Raw genomic sequence first — 6,907 nt, 5'->3', positions numbered from 1 at the left:
TTGAATCTTGGTCATGGCACCTGGTTTATAAAGGGTGGATATTTTTCTGATCTCTCAGGTCAAAATGTGCAGACCTGCTAGTGCCTGAACCCTCTTCACTTGTAAATGTACGCAGAAGATCAAATACGCACATTAAAGATCCTGTAATCCATGTCGGAGTTCAGTGGGTTATGGAAACAAGAACATACCCAGAATGCACACCCCTGAAAACGGTATATGGCTGCCTACATTGCAGGGTGATAAAACGGTTATACATGGATTATGTTACATGTCTGTGTGAGTGTGTGCGTGACTGAACCTGACTGAATGACAAAGGAAACAAATGATGAGCGCCCAGTGGCAGCCGTCAAACGACTCTACTCAGGTATGCAGCCTGCTGTGCAAATGACTCCATGTTTGTAAAGTGCTCTGAGCTTGGTCTCCGACCGAGGATAGGCGCTATGTAAGTATCTATATCAGTCATTATTATCTATCATTCATCGAGTACATAAAAATCAATGATGCTGATTGAGCTTACTTCGTCTCAATCTGTTTGTCCATCGACTGATCCCAGTCACATGATCTTCAAATGGTATTTGAAGCCAAAGAAAGAAAGAAGAAAAAAGCGGTCAAAGTTTTGATTTCTGTAATAAAGATGTGGATGCATTCTATCACGAAATGTGACAGGGCTTTAACTAATACAAACGTTAACTATATAGAGAGAGATTACAAAGAAACATATTTACAACTTTTGCTGCTATTGATATACTATAGTCTTGCCAGTTCAGTTCCACAATATAGCTGGAAAAGTAAGTCAAGTAGTTAATGATTAGGAGGTGGTGTAGTTTGTAAAAAAAAAATAAAAATAAATAAAATAAAATAAAATAAAATAAACCTGTCTACAGCTGTGTATACAGCTAATCCGTCCATTGTATGCCACCCCAGCAAGCCGCAGTGGAAGGGACATTGTGACGACGTCACGGTTCATGACGACACGCTTGACCTGACGCTGGGGTTCATCTTTTCGGTGTAGGTTCCAGCTTCGGGTCCGATTGATCCCATTTCGGGTGGGCTGTGAAAGGCAGCAAGGCAGTTTGATCGACGTGGGGAGCTGTACGTGCTTTGTCTCTCTTGAACTCTCGCACAAAGTACATTCCTTTGCATGGTCCACAGGGCTGTGATGAAAGGAAATATCTTTGTGCCGAAAAACTACGTAGACTGGGTACGTATGCTATCGTACAGCTAAGCAGAACTGAAATTACAGAAAAAGCTTTTATTCTCCAAGTAATATGTCTCATGCATTAGTACTTAAAGAGGGAGGGTGAAAAAAACAAAGAAAAAAAAAACAACAAAAAACAAGCACCGTGTTTTATTCCCCAAGCTGTATGGCTTACGCGTATTCGGGTGTGCCAACTCTTGAGCTGAAAAAATCAGTGTCTTTCATCCTCAAAGTTATGACTTCTGTGCATAGGCATGTATACATGTTAAAAGGGGGTAGTGGTGGGGATAGGGGTTGTACGGGTAGGTGTAGAAGGTGAAGAGGTAGAGTAGGATAACAGGCAGAGGATAGGTGCACAATCCACTCTCTCCTCGTACCACAGCAGAGTCTTTTAGAAAGATGAATTGAGGTGTTTATTTCTCTAACTTTAAACAAAACACCTGGAACACACACAATATTAAAACCCAGGTTAAATCAATACCAAAACATATGCTTAGGATAAATGGGGTGCCATACTATGAAGTATCAACCCCCATAAATTCTGGTCTTGCTATCTCGGCACTTTGTGGCCAAGGGTAAAGGGGATGGGGGAAGGGAGAGATGGTAGAAAAGGGATGGGGGGAGGGGGGTTGGCGGGGTTTACAGCCTGTCCGAGGAAGGAGTTCATTTAGTGTATTGGTAAGAAGAGAGGGGGGGAGGAAGGAGAGGAGGGGGGGGGGGGAGTAGGAGGGGTCTGTCAGTAAGCAGCGTGTGCTGCAAAATCTCTACCATTGGTGCCTGACACACTATAACATACATATTGTAAACTCATAAAAATAGGGTAGGGTAGGGTTCTGCAGATGTCAACTAAGAAATGTTTACTCTCAAAGCTGCATCGATACTGAGGTATCGGTAGATATGTTAGAAATTAAGTTGGGGTTTCGTCCAGTTCCATCCAAGACCAGCGCTCAGCACACCATTCATGTCAATGATAAAGTGATGCAAAAACAACTACAAAAATATGCACGTGTAAGCTTAGAAGATACTTTGTTCAGTTGGTTTTTTTTTTTTGCCTCAAGTTTAGCTTAAGCATATGCTCAAGGGTGCAGTTTAACAGCTGCCGGGCGTCCTTAAGGTATGCGCGTACGTTGGGTGTGTGTGTGTGTGTGTGTGTGTGAACTTTGGATTTAACCTTTTTCGGTTGGTCAAAAGATAAAACGAAGCCAACCCTTCTGTTCTCTCTCTGTCTCTCTCCCTCTCTCTCCATAATTGTGATGGCAGGATTGGGACAATCATGTTATAATAGTGACAAAGTATTATGTGGATCAGTCCACAGGCATTGACGGCTCCTTGTAACTGAAACTGATAGACCCACCCTGTGCAGCCTGCTGAAAACGAGCCATTTGACAATGAATGGACAGTAGTGAACTTGACATCACCATGAGATGTGTGTTAACTAAATTTAGAAAGGGTGCTTCTGATATAACTGCATATTCAAAGATACAAGAAAAAAACTGATTACAGATATGTATGTCCAATGTGTAGATTCGACAGAGCACGAAAATCAGTTGTTTTTTGTTTGTTTTTTGTTTTGTTTAGTTTGGGTGTGGGTTTTTTTTCAGTCCCGCGAACACGATGATCTTATATGAGAAATGATACAGAGAGCACGAAAAAATCAGTTCTTATTTTCTCTCCCCCCCCCCCTCCCCACCATCCCCCCCCACTGATCTTAGAATAGAAAACATACTTTAGGAAAGTAGCCTAACTATTATTGTAGACCGGCTAACTTTGTTTAGGCTAAGATAGTATCTTACTCCGATCCTTTGAGAAAAAAAAGTTAATAAAAACTCTAGCTGCCGTGTTTCTCTAGCATTTAAGAGAAGGGGTGTTTTGACCGATTTGATCAGATCTGGCCTATCAATGCAAATACACAGTACACAGAATTCGCATGTAGTCTATAGAGATAGTTATGTACGCATTACTAATAATTAAACTTGTTTATTTGTGTTTGGCCCACCCTCACCCCCTACTAGTACCCCTTGCCCCTCCCGCCGCCTGCCGCTTCCCTCCTTGAAATAGGTCCACAGCCGCTTCCCTCCTTGAAACAGGTCCACAGACGCTTCCCTCCTTGAAACAGGTCTACAGCCGCTTCCCTCCTTGAAAGAGGTCTACAGCCGCTTCCCTTCTTGAAATAGGTCTACAGCCGCTTCCCTCCTTGAAATAGGTCCACAGCCGCTCCCCCCCTTTGAAATAGGTCCACAGCCGTTTCCCTCCTTGAAATAGGTCCACTGTGTTGTATTGTGACTTGTTCCAAATAAAATACTGTTTGAACCAAATAGGTCCACAGCCTTTCTCATTGACTAAAACATCGTTATCGTTGTTCCCTTCCTGACCCAAAGGCCTGATTTATTCCACTGTCAGTTGGACCCCTCAGTGAACGAAATACGTTATCTGCTGGACTGAGCGGATGATATACAGCCCATGCCGCGGCTCCGTCAGTCAGTGACAAAATCCCTCAATCACCCCGACACAAAAACTTCCGCCCACCAACGTGACCATACCATGGATCGAGGGATCACAGACAGTTCACAGTGTGTGTGTGTGTGTGTGTGTGTGTGTGTGTGTGTTGTTGTTGTTGGTGGTGGTTTTGGTGGTGGTGGTGGTGGTGGTTTTTGTTGCTTTTTTGTATGGCTTGATGTGATGTTGTTTTTTATCCTTTGTACGACTCGATTTTTTTTTCTTGTAATCTGTGCATGATAAATTTAGCGGAAGGGCTGACGTCCTGAGCACAACCCAGTCCTAACCTACTTGCCTTGAAAGGAGATTGGTGGCTTAGGTAATAGGTCGTGAACTGTCGTTTTGTAGGGCGTTATCTACTATCTATCTTTTTGTTTTTATTCTTGTTTTGCTTTTGTTTTTTTTAAAAATTTTCCCCAGATGTGACAGCTTTTTTTTTTCTTTCTTTTTTTTAACATGGACTGGACAGTCCTGACATGGCCCAATTTGGTCGACAGAACTCGTATGAGAAACTACGTCAAATGTCCCAGCTTGGTAAAGGGTGTGTACCGAATGTACCAACGTTTCTCAGTGCTCCCCCTTAATCCTCACCGTCACGAAGTTTCCCCGTCGCAAAGGCAGATGTCAAGAAGCCATAGCTTGCCTCTCAGAGCAACCAACAGCGAGGGGCCAGACTTGAACTCACACACACGGGTGACGAGTGGTATTCATTTACTGTGTTTCTTATTATTGGCTCTATGTTGTTAACTGTGATAAGAGGTCTGGCTGATTCCATGTAACGCTACGTATTGGGGCTGTTGTCGGCAGACCTCGTCAGATTGAACCGATTCAGCTTATGCAAATGAATATTGATCCCCCACCCTATTATCCACCCTGCATGTGTTACTTTACTTTCCCCCCTCTGTATTTATTTTATGGAACACACAAAGAAAGTCACTAGTATCACCCCCGTGTGTTGATTTTATGGAACACACAAAGTCACTAGTACCACCCCCTTGTGTTGCTTTTATGGAACACACAAAATCACTAGTATCACCCCCTTGTGTTGCTTTTATGGAACACACAAAGTCACTAGTACCACCCCCCTGTGTTGCTTTTACTATGGAACACACAAAGTCTCTAGTACCACCCCTCTGTGTTGCTTTTATGGAACACACAAAGTCACTAGTACCACCCCCATGTGTTTCTTTTATGGAACACACAAAGTCACTAGTACCACCTCCGTGTGTTTCTTTTATGGAACACACAAAGTGACTAGTACCACCCCCTTGTGTTGCTTTTATGGAACACACAAAGTCACTAGTACCACCTCCTTGTGTTGCTTTTATGGAACACACAAAGTCACTAGTACCACCCCCGTGTGTTGCTTTTATGGAACACACAAAGTCACTAGTACCACCCCCTTGTGTTGCTTTTATGGAACACACAAAGTCACTAGTACCACCTCCTTGTGTTGCTTTTATGGAACACACAAAGTCACTAGTACCACCCCCGTGTGTTTCTTTCATGGAATACACAAAGTCACTAGTACCACCTCCTTGTGTTGCTTTTATGGAACACACAAAGTCACTAGTACCACCCCCGTGTGTTTCTTTCATGGAATACACAAAGTCACTAGTACCACCTCCTTGTGTTGCTTTTATGGAACACACAGAGTCACTAGTACCACCCACGTGTGTTGCATCAATGGAACACATAGTCACTAGTTCCACCCCCCTGTATGTTGCTTTTCTGGAACACACAAAGAAACAGTCATCTCTGCTCCATGTGAAATTGGGGCTGTTGTTCGCGGGGACTCGCGTCGCCGCAGTGCAGTGCCACTTTTTCTTTTCTTTTTCTCCCCGCAAGTGTATTTTTGTTTCACCATCACAGTGGATGTCTCTACAGAATTTTTGCCAGGGACAACCCTCTTATTGCCGTAGGTTCTTTTACGTGCACCAAGTGTATTCTGTACACGGAACCTCTGTTTACCGCCTTGCCCGAATGCCAGACAAGCGGTTTGTGAGAAACTATGGTCGTCTCTCACACTTATTTGTTTTTCCCGTTGAAATCTCTAGTACTTACTAGTTCACTTACTTTGGGAAAAGGAACGCTGCATAATGGTACTTTAGGAAAGCACAAGCCAATAGCCTGTTCCCGTACGTGTAGCCATAGCCTTCGACCGCGAATAATACACTGAAGATCAGCACACTTCAGACAGTGATTATTGGCACGATCCGTTGAAAGCGATGGGGGATTATCCCAGAAATGTTAAGTGTGGTTAATTATTTTGGCCAGCGTTCTGAGCGGCTAGGTTCACACTGATACGTGTGTGTGTGTGTAGGGGGGTGGAGTGGGGGGCTGAGTGCGTATGTGTGTGCTTCAGTGTGCGTGTGTGTGCGTGTGTGTGTGTGTGTGTGTTGTGGGCGGTTCTGGAGCAAGCGGGCATGGAGAAACTGGTACTTAACGGGGCAAAAAGAAAACTGGATCGTCACTCCGAAACGTTGAGGTCAGTTCTTCGACGACGCTGTATCTGAATCGAACATCAACCGCTTGCATGAATTTCAGGTTTGCCGGTTCTCAGTAATGACACAACTTGAGTCAAGCTCGGATGTAACAACGCGGTCGAGCTGCCCAAATCACGTTCCAACAGGGGATATTTTTTGTGTGTTTGTTTGTTGTTGTTGTTTTTGTTTTAAAAAAAAAAAAGAAAAAAAGTTTTGTTGTTGTTTTGGGTTGTTTTTTTTTTTACTTTGCAAATTGGTTCCTTCATTATATCTTCTGAAAAGTCCAGACAGACGTCGTCATCTACTGCTTGCAACGTTCTGGGACCTGTAGGGAGGCGTGGGTGGGGGTGGGGGTGGGGGTGGGGGTGGGGAGGGGGCCGGGGGGGCGGGGCGGGGGGGTGGAGGATAATGGATAGTGGACCCTGGATTATGTCATAATTTGTTGACGTGTTTTAAGACACCAGCTCTCATAACATATAGGCCATGTAGGCAATCTCCTTCGCTTAGAACTAAATTACTTGCAAACTGGGACTTTAAAAAAAAAATATAAGAAAAAAAGAAGCAAACTGGACCACCACCATATGATGTGTGCAGGTCACACGAAGAACTGACTACACAAATCGACGACGTTCAAGACTAACATTTGGAGACACACACACACACACACACACACACACACACACACACACACACAGAGAGAGAGAGAGAGAGAGAGAGAGAGAGACTT

Source organism: Babylonia areolata, chromosome 20 (genome assembly GCF_041734735.1).
Source record: "Babylonia areolata isolate BAREFJ2019XMU chromosome 20, ASM4173473v1, whole genome shotgun sequence".
In the NCBI taxonomy this organism is placed as follows: Eukaryota; Metazoa; Mollusca; class Gastropoda; order Neogastropoda; family Buccinidae; genus Babylonia; species Babylonia areolata.
Note: the sequence above shows the minus strand (reverse complement) of the source record.